The sequence below is a fragment of the Coloeus monedula genome (genome assembly GCF_965178545.1).
Source record: "Coloeus monedula genome assembly, chromosome: 13".
In the NCBI taxonomy this organism is placed as follows: Eukaryota; Metazoa; Chordata; class Aves; order Passeriformes; family Corvidae; genus Coloeus; species Coloeus monedula.
In genome coordinates this window covers 12866536-12886464 of record NC_138793.1, presented here as the reverse complement: position 1 = coordinate 12886464, position 19929 = coordinate 12866536, and the positions used below count along the sequence as shown (strand labels likewise).

At 42.5% G+C, this 19929-nt stretch overlaps 1 protein-coding gene across 1 annotated transcript in view; it reads right to left on the bottom strand.

The window, feature by feature from the left end:
- NUP93 (nucleoporin 93) overlaps window positions 1-19929 on the bottom strand; it is a gene marked incomplete at both ends in the record, with an annotated part of 72478 nt that overhangs the window by 30663 nt on the left and 21886 nt on the right. The window lies entirely within an intron of this gene.

The following is a 19929-nucleotide window of genomic DNA, read 5'->3' as shown; positions in this document are numbered from 1 at the left end:
CTTCAGCCAAAAAAATCAGCCTTGCACTAACATCAGATACATATTGTAGTACTCAGCTCTTTCAGCTCTGAGAAGTGCTCAGAGCTCTCTCTGCAGAGAAAGTCCAGTCCCAAGAAGTTTAAAGGTCACTTTACTTCACCAGAGGTACAGTAAGATGCCCACCCAGAGCAATGTGAAAATGAAAATGCATTAATCCCCTCTTTTAATATGCATTAAATCCTAGTGAAATGTCCTGCTTCTATTCTCTTTTATCTCTGTGTCCCAGCATCTGCTTCCTCTTGCTCTCCATTTGAGGGAGCTAGGATGAAAGCTGGTAGGAGCGATAAGCCAAGATAAGATTGTTGGACTTGAGTATGCTGAAAAAAATAAAAGTCTTTGACTTGGCAGCTTCAGGCAGAAGTGGAGCTCTTGGAGGACCGATAGGAACTGTGAAAAGAGCCTTAAAAATAGTCAGTTGAGGAAGGATGGAAATAACTAAACAGTTGGAAAGCATTCAGAGAAAGTTTACCACGCAGCTTCTCACCATGAATACAGCTGGAGTGGGTAAAAAGGAAGAACTGTATTTTTAATTTTCAGTATATCAGTAAATCTCAAAGAGGTCAGGTGTGTGTGAACAAACTGATTTAGATGAGCTGTTACCTCCTTATCCCAAAGGTTACTTTTATGACCTATACTAGGAAATACAAAATAGTTTTAACTTTAAACAAGTAGCAGTGGGGTAAACTGCAGTAACACACGGAGACAACAATCAGGATCCATCTATCACATTTCAACATGAATATCTTTATTTTGCATTTTCACTGTTATATCCCAATTAAATAAACCAAGTTGATTTTTACTCCCAGACTTCAACTTAATCATTATTCAGGTCATAAAAAAGAAAAAGAAGCCTTTGTCTCCCTCTGAAGTAATCAACTATAAATGATCAACTCCATTAAGTGTTAATATCTTAAAAGTCTGTACACTCACTTCACAACTTTAAAACCAAAAGCTGCTAACAAACCCACAGAGTGGGAACTTAATGGACTGTGCTTTATGCCTTTATAAAGACAAAACACAATTGCAGCAGTGTCCAACTAAATTTGTCAGGAATCAGGAGGATTTTGTGCCTTTCAGTCTCCCCATCTTCCTGCAAAGAATTCCTGTGGTGACACAGGGAGATTTGGGCTGTTGGAAAAATATATTTATGGTACGTCTTAGAAACAGCCCTGCAGCAGTAATACATACAACCACAAGTATCACAGAGTGATACTCAGCTCTGGGAGGTGAGGAGCATTTGAAATCTCCTCAGCCTGAAGCAATCTGCCAGGAAACTGCCGCATACGTGTGCTACCTGCCCTCCTGCTCCTCAGCACCAGCATGTGAAATAAAGGGCATTGCACCCTCTCCTTCTGAAATATATAAAACAAGCATTTGAGGTACATGGGACAGGCTGTGACCTCCTTCAGCTGGAAACAAGAACATGACCCCTTTCTGTAGAGCAGAGAGAGAACTAGCCGCCATCCTCCGAGAGACGTGCGGTGCAGTTCCCCAGAAACAGCCCTTGAATTACGCATGGAAGAGAGCGGTCACTGCTACCCAGCCTATTCCTCATTTCACCACCAGACAGGTCCTGCTTTATTTTTAGACAATGCCCACAGAGAAATCACAGTTACAACCTGAAAAAAAAAGGAAGCTAAATCCATATCCTTGCACACGTCTGGGGACCAGCTATTACAGCAGCTGCCACTGAGACAAGGGTTGCCGCAGTCACCTAACTGGGCCAAGACCCAGCCTTGGCTCTGTGCAGGAGAGGGATGGAGATGTGCCTTGCAAGTCTTGTCCCTGCCTGCATGGGTAGAAGGACTTTGGGAGGGCAACAAGCTTTCTGGGTTCTTTTTTTTTTCATTTCACCACCTCCAACCTAAAATGGAGAAAAATTATCTGGAATTAAAACAAGCAGTACTTCTAGACCTTCAAAGCACACACCAATACACGAGTGGAAGAGACAGATCCGCTTCTGATGGTAGAGATCTGATGCTGCAGAGAACAGTGTGTTAGCTGTATTCTAACAACACTGCTAATTTTACAGGCAAAACCAGCCCACTGTCTCAAAGATGCAGACCTACAGCTATTTGGATGTGATGAAGGGTGTGAGCTTGCAGATGTCCTGGATGCCTGGCTCCCTGCTCGCTCTGTAAGCACCGGACTCCTGAAAACCCCAAGAGATACAAGTCCTACCTTTCCTGTCCTTGGTCTTCCCCTCTTTCCTTGCAGGAATGTGTGGCCTAGAGCTGAGCAGGTACCTGCCTAGAAATGTACGCAGCAATGATAGTAATCAACACAGTAATTTAAGATGTGCTTGAACATCCCTTGACATCAGTAAATCCAGGCTGAGTATCTTAATGAAACCACCCAGCTCCCAGAGAGTTCTACTAGGTCCGTTTAAGGGATCACATTACACTGAATGCCAATTAGAGGATGATAACTGCCTTTTTCAATATCAAAAACTACTCCTTTAGCAAAAGAAAATCCCCACACGTGCCAAATAATATCTGTAATGCCTCACTGAGGAGAGGTACATTTTAAAAAGGTTGCCCTATGTCTTGTGCTAAACATTATGACTCTAACATGACAATTGCTGCTTCAGTTAATTACAGGCTAATTGTTAAACCCCAGAAGAGGGAGTTTTCAGTAACTGATGCTGGAGCTCCTGTTACTGCTTGTGCGAACCGCTTCTGTTTAGTTAGGCCAAATAAGAGCTCCTGAGGGTGTCACTCCAGGCTTTGGTGGCCAGAATTCCACTCGTTAAGAAAGTGAGGTGTGTCCGGCTGGCTGCTGGGTTCCCTGGATTTATCGCATTGCCACCTAGTGGTGCACTACATTTTGATCACCAGACACGATTTCATGGACACACATAAATACACACAAATGCACTTCTACTGCATGAAAAAGTAGAGCCCCGGAACAAGGATGGGCAGAAAGATGGAAGAGATGCACTTTACATTAGAGAATTTTTGTCCTCAGAAATCCCAGGTCACAACTTTAAGGGTTTGCATACCTCTTAAGAAGGCAGGGCTGTGAACGGTGCTGGTTGTGCTCACCAGTTACATCTGCCCTAAAAGCTTTCCGCAGTCCCAGAGGCAAGGTTTGACTGCCATGAACGCTGGCAGACTGTAACAAGGATACGGAGGTGCAGCGCTCAGCATGCACGGGGAGTGCACGACCGACAAAGCAGGAGCCGCCCTCTCAGGGGAGATGCTGCTGGGTGTACAACGAGTAACGAGACATTGCTTCATATTCAGCATCCAAAGACAAAAGCAGGAGGAGAACAGAGATTATTGTTAGGAGACAAAACGCTATTTTGCAGAGGCAGATGGCAAAGATAGGAACAGCCAACACAAAGATTGCTATAATCTCAGAGGTGAAAACCTCACCTTGCAGCTCTCCGTGCACAAGCTCTGCCAGTGGAAGGATCCCAGCGTTGCCTGGATTTTGCTTGAAAATGAAAATCTTACTTCCCTGAGGCAGGTTTATGCAAAAAGCTCACAGAGCCTTAATGTCACATCACTCTGCCCTGCTTTAGTGAGTGGCTTTTGATTTTCCTCTCTGTTACTGTCTGACTCCCACACATCCTTCCTGCATCTAGTTTGGAAGGGAAGCAGCATAACTCTTCTCCATCACCAGTTCTCTGCAACACTCACTGCTGAATGTTTCCCACACACCATTTGTACAATATCCGATGCGATGGTGTTTGCAAAACAGGGACACAGGCATAGAAATACACCCACTCTCGCACCTTCAGGTTCCCGTTTCTCAGTCCCGCTTACACTTACATGTCTACTGACTCTCAGCATCTTTCCCAAGCACATTCCAGATCCTCTTGGATCTCTTATACCTTGAATTTCAGCCTGATCTTCTCATAGTCTCCTCTTTTTGCTGAAATCCAGCCTCACTCAACTATGGTTTGTAGAAGTGGCCCCACAGCAGAAGGGCAGGACAGGACCCCTGGCAGCCTGTGCTTGCTCTACTACTACCTCTCATCTCAGACAATCACTGACACAGGCTGATTTGACAGCAGTCAGCACCTGCCTGGCTCCAGCCTGAATTCCAGCAAGAGAGTGTTCCAGTAGTTCATTATTGGTACAAAAGGGCACACGTGCACGCACCAATGGTCCCTTTTTGACAGGAGACTGAAAGTCTCTTCCATTTACTGCAGTAAATGAGGTTAGTAAACTCTCCTGGCTGAGAGAAGTCTCTTAATTACTTTCATCAGCCAGGCTATACTTTTAATACTTGATCTTAGTATTCAAGCTGTCACGAGAAGGCGAATGTTGCCAAATAGTATATTGAGGCCTTGGATGTTGACAGCGATGGGTACTTTTTCACTGGCACAGAAAGAAAGAAGAAAATGAACAATCTGGGACCATTTCAAGTCAATTGCTCTTTGATTAAAATATTTCCAAGTGCTGGATTTCCAGTAGATCCAGTGAATCCAGCAGGGACAGTTAACAAAAATTACTCTTTGGCAACGCCAGGTGAAGCACCAGAATTTATTATTTCTACTGGCAATTCTAAGAAACAATTTGCTAAATACAATCCTAATGAAAACATGGACACATCTGAGCACACTCCTGAGGTGTTGTACCCTGGCACAACCCTCCTGGCCCTATTCTCTCTGAAAAGAGAAAATGAAGCAAAACTACCTGGCACTTTTTAAATCTAAGTTATTGTTTGTGCTGACACAAGCATCAGTGCTTGCTGGCTGCCTTTAAATAGATAGGCCAAAGGGTGAAGAGCCATGGGGTGCCCAACTACTGTATTCCTGAGGATGGGGACACACCAGTGTAGCATGAGCAGTATTTCAGTCTATTCACTCTTCCTTTGTATGCGTGACACCAACATGTCTTGGAAGCTTCCATAAGTCTCCCATGATTTGTTTTTCAGAAAGCATCCAGTTTTTTGGGCTAAAGCAGTGCAAAAAAGCAGCTTCACTACATACCTTGGCCTGTGCAATATTGTGCCCTTCAAAGCAACAAGGCAGATGCCCAAAGATCAGCTACCAAGCACAACGAGCCAAGAGCATTTGTGAAATTGGCTTCCTCCTTGGAGAGCTTCAGATGGCAAAACTGCTATGGGGCCAGAAACAGACTGAGGGCCTGAGTGCAAAAATCCTTAGAGAGGGAGAGAACCCCAGGAAGGGTGATTCACCAGTCAGTATCACTTCAAAGCTTCATGAGAGGCAAGGAATGCATCATTGTACACAGACACAAAGGTCTACTGGAAAGGATGGTTTGATGAGTCTCATCCCACAGCTGTATATGTTGTTCAATTTAAGGATTTAGCAATACAAAATTCCCCTAGCCTAAGACAGCTGCACTTGTCAAACTACAACATACATTTCTCAATTTCCTTACCATCATGTTTAGAGTGGGAAATCCTGCAACATTTTTAATTCCCTGTTGACTGAACAGGAAAATCAGGGAAAAACCAGAAGGCTTTACAGTTTGATAAGACCTAAGAGTTGGTTGTTGCATCAGAGACTTTCAAAGCAACAGCCATGTTGAAGCTGAAAAGGGAAAAGCACGTAGCAATAGCTAGAACAAAAAACTGTGCTAATGCAACCAAACCCTGGGCTTGGGGAAGACCTTCTGCTCTGCTACCTGCCTTCACAGAGGTGTCAAATCACATCCCTCTGTGTACTGTAACTGCTCCACACGTGTAGCTGATACTCATGCTCAGCTGGTTTGAGAGTCAAGCTAGGAGACTTCTTCCCCACCCTGCAAGCCGATAGCATTTGAGGGGCAGTAAGTCATTAAAATATGCAAAGTCTGGCTTCACCTCTGCTTCCTTGCGTGACTAGCAACAATTTAAAGATTACTTCAGGGTTTTTTAAGTGGCTTACTGCTCCAGCAAAATCAAAATTTGCAGAGCCGCAATACTGTCTCCTTTCATGATGGAGAAGCAGCAACCTGGGCCTCACCCCAGCAGCAGCAGGAGTCAGTGCACACCAGGCTGGAGCCCACACGCAGTGTAGAACCAGAGGCACACCTCCACTTGCCCACAGGGCTCTCCCTGGGGTTGTGTGCACCACGGAAGATGCACAGCAGCACCTTTTGCCAGAGGCAAGCCCTGGGGCAGGAACAGGGCTCCCCTACCCCACCATCGGCCCATGTTGATGCAGTGCCCAGGTTCGAAAACAGTCTTTAATCTGTGTTACAGAGTGAGCCTTAAGCAAATATTTACAAAGAGCTCTCTGCCGCAGGTTAGTGCCCGCAATGCAAAGATCTAGTACTTTTTTTGTATTTTTTTACTGGTTTAGACTGTTTGATCTGTGAAACTCATGCAGTTTTCACAGTAATCTTAAGACGGTATCCAGGAACATTGGATTTTGCTGTGTTGGATAAATATCATTATTCTTCCTAGCCGTGACAGGAGAAACTCAAACTGCCGAAAGAAGCATTCATTGGGAAATCACAGATCAGCTCTAACATAAGCAGGGGCAGATGGTGCATGCTCTTTGACTCTTGCTGGGCCTGTTTGAATCTGGCAAGTGAAGACTGAAAATGTGTTCCTCAGACATACAGGCTTGAAGGGAAGAAATACAAACACCTCCTAGTGCTCACTTCAGCCAGGACACCATCCACTAAGCACGAAAGGCTTATATCAAACCATCAGTTAATATCAAACCATGCCCAGCACTGAGAGGCACCACCACATCCCACAGCCAACCGCAGCCCTCCGAAACACATCTGCAGCATGTGGCCAGCAAGGAGAGCACAAGATATCTGTAGTGAATAGAAGCAAAATTTACCATGAAACATATAAGGAGCACAGCTTTATCACACTGGAAATGTCTAGAAAAATACCACTGCTCAGATTTCCTGCAGGAATATTCTGCCAGGCACTCAGCAGCGCCAAAATCGAACTCTCTGCTATGTGGCACTGCTTGTTCCATGTATAAATGGAGATCATCACTGCTGGCAAGAAACATGACTCCGCTCAATTTTAGTTTCTTCTAATTCAACACAGGATGCTCACTGAGTTCATGCACTATGAGATTTCAGTGTTTCATTTAAAACTGTACTTATAAGTGGCTTAACTCCTAAAAGTACATGAAAATTCATTGCAGTGTTCCTGTGTATTTCAGATTTTACAAAATATGTCAAAGACATTGACAAGATTTAACAAATCCAAGTGCAATTAAAATGAGATAAGTAGGACACTTTAAAAATAACCACACAATATATCAACCATCGCAACACAGTTTATATACTACTTACATAGTGTACCTAATCATTAAAATATTAGTAATTATCCATACTATTTCTTCTGTCTTTCCCTCCATCAGAGTGAAACCAAAATAACTTCAATTACATAAGTTAGTTTCTCATTCTCAGACTCCAAAAATCCGTTGCTGTGTAATGCTGGGCTGCACAGTGCATGGGAATGCTGTTAAAAGGCGTTTAGTAGGTGTTTTTCAAAGTCACAAAGATTTTAATGGCATAGAACTAAGATAATACATTTTTTAATCCAGAATTTTGCAGCAAAGTTGATTAGAATGAGGTTCTCTTTCACATACAATTACCAGCCTCCACTGCACAGATAATTTTTGACAGCAATTGTTAATGTAACACAAAAGAAGTGTAAACAACAGTGCTACTTTCTCTAGTGATCCTGTCTTTCTCCCCAGGCATATACTCATATTTTTCCTTCTCCCTATGATATAACTGGGAGTGGTTTAACAAGAATCCCAGGTCCTATCAAGGTACAAAGCACCAAGGAGATCTGTGCAATAACAAAGTCTAGAATAGCCCTTACCTGCTGAGACGTTGTGCAAAGAATAGGAGGAGTAATAATGAAAAAAAATGTATCTAGAATGAGGAGGCTATTACCATCTTTATATTCCTGAATATTACTGAATGTAATATATAGATTTGTCTCAGGAATATAAACATCTCTGTGTTCTACTAGATGAAAAAACATAAAAATGGAAAACTAGAAAGAAGGTAAAGAGACTCTTGCCAGCCAACTGTGGCAGTAGAGACATTACTCAAGAAGGAGCTTATTCAGCTGGCTAACACTGGTACATTACACCTGAAAACATGCTCAGATGGTGTTTCTGTTTGTTTTAATCAAGACAAAGAAACCAAAATGTCACAAAGGCAATTAAACACAATGCTATCTCACTTGGAATACAACTTCTTGAGTGAGGGAAGCTCTCCACACAACCAGGCCAGCAGGACCAGCAGCAGGACCCACGGGAAGCCCATCTCCTGTGGCACCAGCATTCCACTTTCAGCAACAGCATCAGCACAGAGCGAACAGACCACACAGTCTGAAACTTGAGCTCATTCATCAAGTTTCCCAATACATGGCTACCTGTTTTTCTCAGCATTTTTAAATGCAGAAGGATGACCTTAGTGTAGGGCTTTGCTCAGCACTATGATGAGTAGCTGGAGCCTCTCTCCTGCATTATGTGAGTCCTCGCATTGGCACTGTGATTAAAAAATACAACCCTACAAAAATCACAAACGCATCAAGAGATCCACAATCAAACTCAAACTCAAAGCTTTGCCTCTTTTTTGGAATTTATTATAAAAAATTATGAGAATTCCAGTGGGCTTGAGATCTACAATGCAACCCCATAGTAAAAATATTTATAGCATGCAAACAAAAATAATTTCCAATCATCCACTAGAATAAGCTGTTATACCCGCCTCTCTGGTATCATGCTTTTTAAGGGAATACTGTGAAAAAACCTACAGATTTAAGTGATTTAATACCTTCATTGTACAGTCATAGCTAAGGCTGTAATGTAATACCTCTTGCTGGAAACATCCTCTCATCAGGCAGGACGCCCTCAAATCAAACCATCGAAACCAATCTCACTGATGACGCCATTTTCTTATTTCTTTCGCTGCCATTTTAGCATCGTGGTTACTCCACATTTCCTTGAGAAGTAGCTGTGCATTCTCCCTGCTCTAAGAGGAAACCACGCTCAAATAACACAGTGACAAATGAAACCTGTATGTTGAATTTCTACCCGTGTCACGTCCCTGCATGGCAGGGGCAGGGACGAAGCACAGTTGCCATTGCAGACCACACCTCAATTCCCTGTACCCGAGAGCTGGCAAGGAGTCTCCGGAGATGGTGCAAGCTGAGAAACCAGCCACTGGAAATCTGTGGGCACCACATGAAAAATTGATACAACTGAGGAAAGAGGAGCGTCCAGCCCTGTTACAGGAGATATCTCCCTGAACCCCACAGAAAACACCGGTTAGTAAGGGAGCAGTTTGAAAAGAGACGCAAAAGGCATAAAGGAGGCACAGAGACAAGCTTGCAGTGTCTGCTGCTGGACTAATTGTACATTAGCATTAACATATAGGCAACCACAAAAACCCACTTAACCTGGCAGCAGAAAATTCATTTCTCAGGATCACATTCAAAAGCCAAACTGCCAGCCCAATCAATCAATGAAGTATTAGCTATCCCAAAATGACATTTCTGATGGATCACCAGAAAGAGGGGCAAATTATTAAACAAACCTGCTACTCATTAACACCCAGCCTCCTCTAATTCACTTCTAAAAATTTTAGTGAAGTCCTTCAGTCTCCCCCACCCCTTTTTAAGTGCTTTATCCTTCTGCTTGTCTGACTGGGAACATGCAACCTTGCTGTTTGTGAGAAACAGGGACGGTCTCAGGATTTTTTGAAAACCAAAACATGATTGATATTTCCACATCTCTTCCTTCACAATTTCAAATGTGTAGGAACAGTTAAATGCCTTCAAGTTAGTCTGAAACTGTAGGTAAAATAACAGTAATGAAAAGAACTGGTTCTCTTTACCTCCTCTGGATTCAAGTAGTGAGCCTGGCAGCACTGAGTCTGACACTCTCCCTGTTCTCCGGCTGACTCAAGAGGAGAGATTTCAGCTGCTGTGCCCCCATCCCACAGCTGAAAGCCTCCGTACTGTCTTCCTGAACGTTCCTTAGGAGCACGAGTTATCTTTCTGCTTCATGAAAAGAATAGCCAAGCAGCATCTTCCAGCCTCCATCTGCATTTCAGACAGAAAGCGATGCAGGCAGCAAACGCTCATTGCCTCGAAGGGACAACGCCTGGTTCAGACATCAAAATCCTGTCAGCACTGAAAATGCGACAACCAAGTTACACCAGGATGCAAATCCTAAACCAGCATAGGTGGCTTTCCCCCAGTGCTGTACCTCCACAAAGGGGGTTCCTCTAGCATTTCTACTGCAATTTGAAGTCTCAGAAAAACCCACACAGGGAAAGAAAACCTTTCCCAAGTTAAATTTACTTTATTTCGCTGATAGTGGCTAACACGACAAAGAAAGAGACAAGATTACATTCACTGTAGTGTGAAGAATGTAAGCTTTTTTTTTTTTTTAATACACACTGGAACGTCAAGAAAATGTGCAAATTTGAAGTTCAGCACTCTTAAATAACATGAGATGATTTGGCAAAATCATCCTCCTGAGTTAAAAAAATAAGCCCAAGTTAGCTACCCCAGTCTTCCGCAATATTTGTAAATAAATCATAGCTACTTTGTTCACATAATAGCTATTTTCAACACGACACCTTATCCCCTGGAATAAATATAAATATTTTACTGACAGTGAAATAAAGCAATTTGGAGTTCATACATGTCATGATATCTTCAAATCCTCAATTTAAACATGCTATGGTCTTTAGAAATGGTTTTTCTTTACTACATTACTGATACATTTCCCAAAGTTAATTATTCAAATTACATATGAATTATTAATTGCAGATCATTAAACTAAGAAACACAAGTCTGGAATGTGCCTGTTATAATTATACAATTTATATTTTAAAATGTTAGACATTATAGGGCTCAGAGAGAAAAGCATACATCAGCATTCTCTGCTGCAATAAATACGTTACAATAAACACTTTATCCTTTTTCAGCTTATTTCTCCTACTGTGTAATAAACCTAAGGTTTAAACTTTCCAGACTTGGGGCATGAGGCCAGTGTGCTGAGGATACACCAGAGACAATAGGTTTCCATTTTTCTCCTCCGGCTGTACTCCACCCTGGCTAAGGAACTGTCTAGCAGTGCATGCCTTTATTTGCGCTTTGCATTAACAAGGCACACAAGCTTTCGGACTTTAATGTAAATTAAATGTCAAGTCCAGATGCTGCCAACAGATATCACAGAAAACCCTGCTATAAGAGACCTACAGCTAATTATTCATTACAGTGGCTCAGTCATTTTTTCATACATTAATTTATGGAGCTTAGTTGAACTCTGTCTCCCACCCACTTCAAACAAAGGAAAATAATTTGCCATACTGTACCAACTGCAACGATAACTGAGCCGTCTCCCCTATGGGGTTAGTGGGGATGGGATGGTTTCCTCCATATTTTTACACAGGCAAACCATATATTTCATTGTCCTTTACTTGATCTTTTGCTGAGCTGCTTTTGTGGCAAGACCTCCCCTTTGCTCAGGTAATCTGGTTGGAGACAGGCAACTTTTTGGTCATGCTATGCCACTGTTCCATGCCTTCCCTCTGAGCATTTCTCAGTTGACAAAAGGAAGAGCGCAGAACATGGCACACAGGCACCTTAATATTTGGGGAGGGAGCCCCAAGTCACTCTCTACTGCAAGAGTCCAGGTGCCATCCCAGCACAGTATGTTTTATTAAACTGCTTTCTTTCATATACAAAAACAGAACTGAAAGAAAAGGAGAAAAAGCAACTCACCCCGTACTTTTGTCCCCATACCAAAGCCAGGCAGAGCTCCCAGTTTCATGCAGCCTCTAAGTCCCCAGATCTGAGAGTATTAAATCAGCTGCCACCCACCCAGCTAGTCACGGCCACCACATTTATATAAATGTTAATTCCCTGACTGCTTCCCTTTACTATGACTTTACTGGATTAACCCTTTTCATAATGTATCCTATTCAGTTGAAAGAGAGGTGGGATCTAGGCTGCAAACTCCAGTTGACTAAGCAAATATGCTTTACCACTTCATTTAAGAAATTAACAAAAAAAGCAAATCTCCAAGTAGCTTCATTTGCTTTGAAAGAGAAATATTTTCTCTCTTATTTTTGTCCCACATTTGAAATCCTTACTTCAAAAGAAAATTAAAGAAAGTTTAACATGTCTTCTAAATAAATCATAAGTGCATCTATAAGAACAGGGGAAACAGAGTGGACCAATATCTTTGCATCACAATGAAAACCAGGAGAGGAAAAAAAATCATAATCAAGTAGCATCTTTATTTTTTGTTTAAAATACTTCCACAGACTTTTCATAGTCTAGGGAAGAGAAAACAGGAATAAAGGCATTCTGAAAGTTATGCTACTGTATTCTGCTTAAATGAAAAGCAAAGTCAGCAATGTCAAGAGGGTCTTTAAAAAGGCAACACAAATGAAACCCAAAGCAGACGCTGGACTGCCCCACCCAACAGCTGTTCTAGCGAAGAATGTTGGAAGGTAAAGGCACAGACCTTCCCGTTTCTTTTCTGTGAGCAAAGGAGCTTTTCTCTAAAACTACCCACCTGTTCTCTTTAATTACTCACCTACAAATTAAAACAACCTGCAGCAACAGTACAAAGAAAAAACGCCATACAAGATATCTGAAGGAAAACTCTCTTATCAAAGCAAGCTTTTTGCCCTCATTTTATACATTTTAAAAGATAGACATTCCTACCTGTAGATCTCAGTACTGAGGAGTTACAAACCTGTTAATGCTGGCTGTAACTGCCACACTTCAGTTGCCTGGTATTTAGGCTTACACAGCTATATCTACCTCTATTAATGTTCAAGTTTTCTCGTCTTTAAAAAAATATATATAAATCAAACCTGCAAGTCCTGAAATGGCTGAGACAGTCAAGAGTCCAGCAAGACAATAAGAAAGCAGCTGCTTTGCACGGCTGAACACCACTGCCTGTAAAGCATCTATATATTTTTTTCCAGTGGTGCTTTATTCAAATTCTACGGAAAGCATCAGTCTGAAACCAGTAACTGATGGGAGTAACAGTTTATAGGTTACAGAAGGATATTTTATTGTTAACGGACTGTACCATGTAGGAATTAGGAGGGGGTGAGGCAGCAGGCAGGCAAGAGGAGAGAGATGCTACTATTTTTTTTCCCCGAGCCACTGCAATTACTCTGATGTGAATTTTTGATGACTTCCGACATATTGCATGGTTAATAATCGTTTCAGCTGTCATGTTTGGTTAATGTGGAAAATGCATTTGCTGCATTGTGATGCAGCACTCCAGTCACAGATTGTAACACCAGTTGTGAAGCTATTCCCTTAACTGAGCTGCATGAATTTGCACATACCATGAGGCTGAAATAAATGGTAGTTTGATTTTTATACAGCAACAAAAAGCTTCTGCCATTTTAGACCTGCAGAGCTGTTGGTACAACTTGTACAGCCAGATAATTTTACTGCATATTAATTGGTGTCGATGCTCTTTAAAGGGGAGCTTTGATTCTCTATTGTTTTGCTGTGTTTGGTTATTTAGCAGTTAAAAGACGGAGATACTATTTACATTAAACATCGCTCTTTTTTGTAGCTTTACACAGGTTATTTAATTGTAAGCATATATACATCAATGAAACTGTCAGCACTACAGAAATGCAGCCTTGTTATTCATACAGGCTCAACCTACTTCTTCCTCCATATGATACATAAGAGTGTGTATATATAACCTTGTCTTACAAATAACTGCACGTGAGGGGTGAAAATATGCTGCTTACAATCAAATAAAGAGAATTTTATTTGCAAAGTACCACTTCTTCACCTACACTTTAAACATCAAACAGCAAAGTATAAAGTTACATAAATACTCGCCTTTCACTGTCACCAATAGAAAAACAATGCTGCAAGCAATCATGCAATTACAAGAGGAGATGTAAAACGGCAGAGATGAAACCATGCTAAGAGCCAGTCACCCGATGATTAAAGTCAGGCCAGTGTATTCCAGCAGTCAGGTGATGGTGCCATCATTACAGTGCAGAAAGCCACAGAAAAATCGAGAACCAGACCACCCCCATCTTAAAGAAAAAAAATTAGAAGCACCAAAGGAATAAAGAATGCATTTGCTAACATGCCAAATGTACAACCATGAAGAAGCGTTTCACAGAATGTGTGTGTAACACTATTGGGAAGTTACTGTCACAGGTCCCAAGTGCACATTTAACCCACAGTGCCAACCCAGCTCCCAAATTCACTCTGACACTCCCAAATTCAAAGTTCATTCTTTTTAAATTCCAGAACAACAGCCCTGCTCCCACATTACTTCAATGCACAGTTCAGTAATTCTGCTCACAAATGCACATCTTGGATATGCAAACACACAGAGGCAAAAAAATCCAGACTCGGGATGTCTACGTTTACAACAAAAAGCTACCAGGAGAGTGTTTTACTGTGCATGAACACTGATGTATCTGCAGAATTATCACCAACACCACCAATTCATTATTTCCACCTCTGTTTAAATTAAAACAACACTGCAATGTGTATGTTGGACATGAAATTTTATATGGAAAAAACAGCAGTCTCCGAATAACATTGTACTCTCTGGTGTGGGAGCAATTCATGGTAACAGGGTTACGTCTGCAGAAGGTGCTCTGTGGCTCAGGCTCACCTACCTCAAAGGCATCACTGCACCTTGCACAATTCAGAGTGATCTCTTACAGTGTGTTTTTGGCTTTGAAACTAGCAAACTTTATCCTAAAGGTGATTTTCCTCAAATGACTGCAAGGAGCAATCCCTCCCTGCTTGTGACCAAATGAACACCGAATATCTGAATCCTCCTACCAGGCTTCTCATGAGTGGAGAAGACAGGTCCAAGTCCAACATTCTTAGTGGAAAACTGCAGTCAGTTGCATTGCAGGGAAAATTATTGATCACAACCAGCTACACCCCACAATGCAGGCAAAGTCCCTTTTGGGAGAGGAAGGTTAATACATTTGCAGGATAATTTAACTCTGGCATTCCTCCTGCATTTCTGAGCATCCATGTCTGGCACTATCCCTGCTGCTGTGCTTGCCTCAGTAACTTGCCACTCACCTCACACACACTGCTCTGGTTTTGGATGGCTTCTCCCCCTACTTACACCTAGTTTGCATAACCCACTAGTGGCGCAGAGACAGAAGCACAGCGGATACACAGAGCTTTTGCTTTCTAGCCAAACCTTTAAACAGCTAAATGTACCTGGAGAGACAGTTGACTCTTTAGGACAGACTGCAGCCTCCCAGGGGCTTCAGGAGCACAATCATCCATCTGGAGCTGCTAGCCACAACTTTAATTTGCTGCTTTTATCAACAGACATTCTCTGTTATTTTTCTGGCCATGTAAAGCTACTGCAGAAGCTACTTGCAACTGCAGATCTGTGCATTACAATCCGCACAATTATATATCTGTACATTGTTTTACACATTACATTGCCACGGAAAGCCTTCCTGGTGTAGCTCTGTACAGCACTGTCTCCCCTTACCTATGGATTTCTTAAAGCAACAGCTTTGAGGGATATGAACAGAAACTACCTACCCCAAATGGCTGTTGGTGTAAACAACTGTGAGTGCTAACCCAGCTAAGATGTCGGAACTGCTATCTGTTTCACTGGCAATCAATTTAGTGGAGCGTTCAGTCAGCTCACGCATCAATCACTTCTGCACTCTGATGTGACTGTGGGAGGAGAAGAGGGAAAACTACCGCTCAGGGCTGCTGGGCCACAGCTAAGGAAAACTGTAAAAGTCCTCCTTCTGAGTAGAAAGCATCATATCACTAAGAGAATGACAATGCAAAGAGAATGCAGAAGCCGTTGGAGTAAAAATATCCTCCTCTGGGTCAGGATCATTGCCTCACTCCATCTCTGGGTGTCCACAATGACCTCCTGCCTTGTCAGGTAAAGCTTCATCTCTGGAGTGAAGGAGATTCCTTCATCATGACTACAAAAATCAAAAGGTGAAATCACCCTTACCTTGAAAAAAACCACTAATAAACCATAAAACATGGTAGTCTGCAATCATCGTCTCCTTTTCTTTCAGTCTTGCACTGGACAGGAATAAGGGGGAGAATAGGAATGGCATCCCTGGATCTGCTCCTTTATTAGCTCCTTTTTGAAGTTCTATAGTTTCAATGTCTGCCATTGCCAGTGAGCATTAGCCAGCAAAATTGAGAGACACTGCTGGCAGTGAGTTGTAACAGTGATAGGTAGCTCCTTCCCAAATTTCTTCTCTTCTTAATCCAGCACTGTAGCAGCAGCAGCAGCAGCAGCAAATACTGCACTGTCATACTGGCTCCAGAGAAAGCCTTAAAGCGTTAGTTGGTCCTCTCTGCAAGGCCAACAGAGTGACTATCCAGCATTAATGACAGGTGAGGTCTCTTCCTCTCCCTTCAGCTCTGCGCACTCATCCTACCCCTCCAGAGGGATGCAGAAAGAACTGCAAGAGAGTTCAGGAGTCCAATCCAAGCAGGTTGTGGTGAAGAGGAAGAAAACCAAGGCTAACATTTTAACATCAAGACAGTTATACTCACACACAAGCAGAGCAGAGCAAAAAGTCAGTTGAGTGTATTATGACACTACTGGCCTGTCTAGCAGGGAATTCAGGCTTTGTTGTGATGGGCTAATTTTCATGGACTAAGACAAATGAGCCATTCAGAGTCAAAACAAAAACGAGAACTGAGAAGTGACCAGCTCTAGTAACATCCAGTATCATCATCACAGAGAGCCATCCTCCTGCAGGGGAAAAACCACCAATGCACTCACACTGGGAGTTGCTGGCTTGTTACAGAGCTCAAAGGAGACCTGAGTTACAACACAGCTTTGGAACTAAATTTGTACCAAACAAGAGGCAGGATGTAAAAGGAGAGGGTGGGAAACACCCCTGAGAGAACCGACTGAGGACCAGTGCTTTATGTGAGCAGGCAGATACAGGGGGAAGTGAAACACAAATCCTGTAAAATTAGAAGAGCGCCAGTCCCAAGCAGGGGAGAGGTGGGGGGAGCCCAGACAAGCAGAGGGGATTAGCACCAACACTGGCAGTGCTGTTACTGCCATCCACACCCCAATTAGTGGTATCATTTGTCAGGATGAATGGGGAACTTGCACTCAATTCGACAATTTGACAGAGTGTCACTGAACTACCTCACGTCCATATTTATCCAAGAGGCAAGTGCAGGAACCAGTTTTAATTAGAGCCTATTTGACAAAGAACCGAGGGTATTACCCATGCTCTCACCATCAAGTGATAATTGAGATGTAATCGTTTAAACAAAGCGCAACAAGTGTCCATTTACCCAAAGCCATTGTTAAATATCCACTAGGAGATTATTTTCAAAATTATAATGTGCCATGAATATGCAAACCACTTTCCATCTTTAGCATTGAAAAGAATAATCACCTTTAAAAAAACCCAAACCACCAAAAACCACAACTGAAAGCCAAACAGTAATTTAGCAGCAAAATTTGAGGAGTGTTTCAAACATGCCAATGCTAATTTAAAAGGAGGGGGGAGAGAAGTGATGGCTCTGCTTTGGGGCCATTAAACTCTGTCTGGAAAGCCCTCTTTTGTACAGCATTAGCCTGCTGTAAGTCTGTAATTATGAGGAGAATGTGTTAATTTTTAATTCAGATTGCTAACCCCTTTTTTATGTACAAACCCTGCATGTCAATCCCTCTTGCAGATGACTGTAAGCACTGACATGACCAAATTCAACTCTCGGTGGTAAAAGCACACTCTCCCTGGGAGGTTTGGCACTGGAAAGCAACTCAACCTCGTAGTGAAATAGCTCTTTCATAAAACTGTCACCTCAGCATCGTGGCAAGCAAATCCTCTCGACCCACAGCCTATTAAACCAGAACCATATGGCCACTGATATTCACACCTTATTTCAGCATTCTTCTGTCCGGCTACTGAAATTCTAACACAGCTTCACAGGAAGCTGAATTCCCATGTCCCTCATATTCCCAAACACAGGGAAGCACAGGATGAGGAAGTTAACCCAACACTGCCTAGAGGCCTACACCAAGTTAGGGGCTATCAAACACTAAGCCCGTCTTTCATCTCTTCTGATTCCTACTGATGCCGGCAATCCATGGAGGAACCTGACTGAAGAGCATGCTTTGACACAGTCCAGCAATGAATTATTAACTGGTGGAAGACGCAAAGTGTCAGCTAGGAGCACATATGAGCCTTCTATGATGATTAACCAGAATGCAATTATCAATGCTCCTGCTTCTCACAAAACGTCTCCAAATTCTCCATCATATGGAGCCCAAAAGGCACTACAGAGAAATGCACACACATCCACACGTATAAAAGCAGAAACAATTCTGTGCTTTTACCTTTGTTTCTTCAGGGTTATATTATCAGCTGTGAGTTGTCTGAAAGAAGAAAGCTCTGCCTTGCCACCTGCATTACAGCAATTATACATGGACTTGCAACACTAACAAAGAGTCACATATGCAGAACCAAGTCCATATTTTTAATTACCACAGCAATTCAATCCATGCAGTCACAGAAACTTGCCTGCAGATTCAGAACCATCCTTGGCCATGTTACATCACGTAGCACAAGCTCTTTCCAGCCCAGGGCCTGACTGGGCACATAGAAGAAGCTGTGGCTCTCAGCTTGCTCACCGGCAGTGGACAGATGAAGATAGATGCATTCATCTGTTATGACAATGAGTGCTGCTGAAAAGGGTGTCCCCAGCCTCCCTCTGAAAGGCATGGGCCCACCCTGCAAGTTGGATGTAAGATATGGGCCTCTAGCAGCGCCCCAACATTCAGGAAGAACAACTTGCTCAATTCTCTGCCAGAGGAATCCAGACAGCTCCCCATATGAAACCACAAGATGCCAAGAGGCAACAAACACTAGTGATGGACCTAAAAAGATCTGCTGAATCCCAAAATGCACAAGGATGTTTTCTTGGGATGGGATGCCATGCCGTTCTGAAATTAGCAGTGAAAATCCAGGATGAAGACAGCATTTTAGGTTTTTCTTAGATTAGAAGCTAAATTTGTGCTTTTCCTTTAATTACAGCTGCCAGCTCTGAAGAAAGTGGCACTAGAACTGCTGGCCAGCATGAGAAATGAACACCCACAAGCACACTGGTTAAAGTGAACAACAGCAGTGCATGGCTGCTTTGTCAAAGCATCCTTGTATTTCTCATAGTGAAAGTACAACTGAAATCAGTATTGGCATCTCAGCGGGCTTAATTAGAAGTCAGGTCTACTCTATTCAGGTCTTTATACTATGCTCATTACATTAATATCCAAGTGCCTTCCAGTCCTGCATTAAGTGACATGACTAACATCTGTCAATGTTGTTTGTTCTCTTCTCCGTTTCCTGGAGGAGTGGAAACACGGTGTTCAAGTAGATCATGGAACACCCAGCAACTGGGAAGGGAGATTCCTCCAGCCCTGGCTCACACAGAGCATAGCCATGTCTGCTTGGTTAATGGTTTTATATCACAGTCATCAGTAGAATGATTAAGCAGCTACACATATTAAAAGCCCCAGGTCTCCTCCCAGCAGCATTTCCATCCAGGACTGCCATGATTAAAAGACAAACAAAAATCTGTCCTTTGTGGACCAAATTAAGTAATTTGGAGTTTTATCACTTCATTTCTCTGCCTGAATCTCCTTGCCTTGTCATCTTACATTAGATAATACTGAGGATACAACTTCCAGCAGAGGAAATAAAAGCATCCATCTGTTGAATTTGACTAAAAAGGACAACAAAGGTATGAGCAGCTTATCCTGCCCTTAAATCCCTCACAAAACACACAGCTTAAAGATACAGAGGTTTCACCGGGATATCAAAACTAGAAGACTGAAGTCAGTAATTATTTCTTTTATGCTCACGTGCCTTTCACCTTTCCAAATGATTATCCATCTATATATCTCTATCCTTCTGATATTGAAAAGTACTTATGTCACCA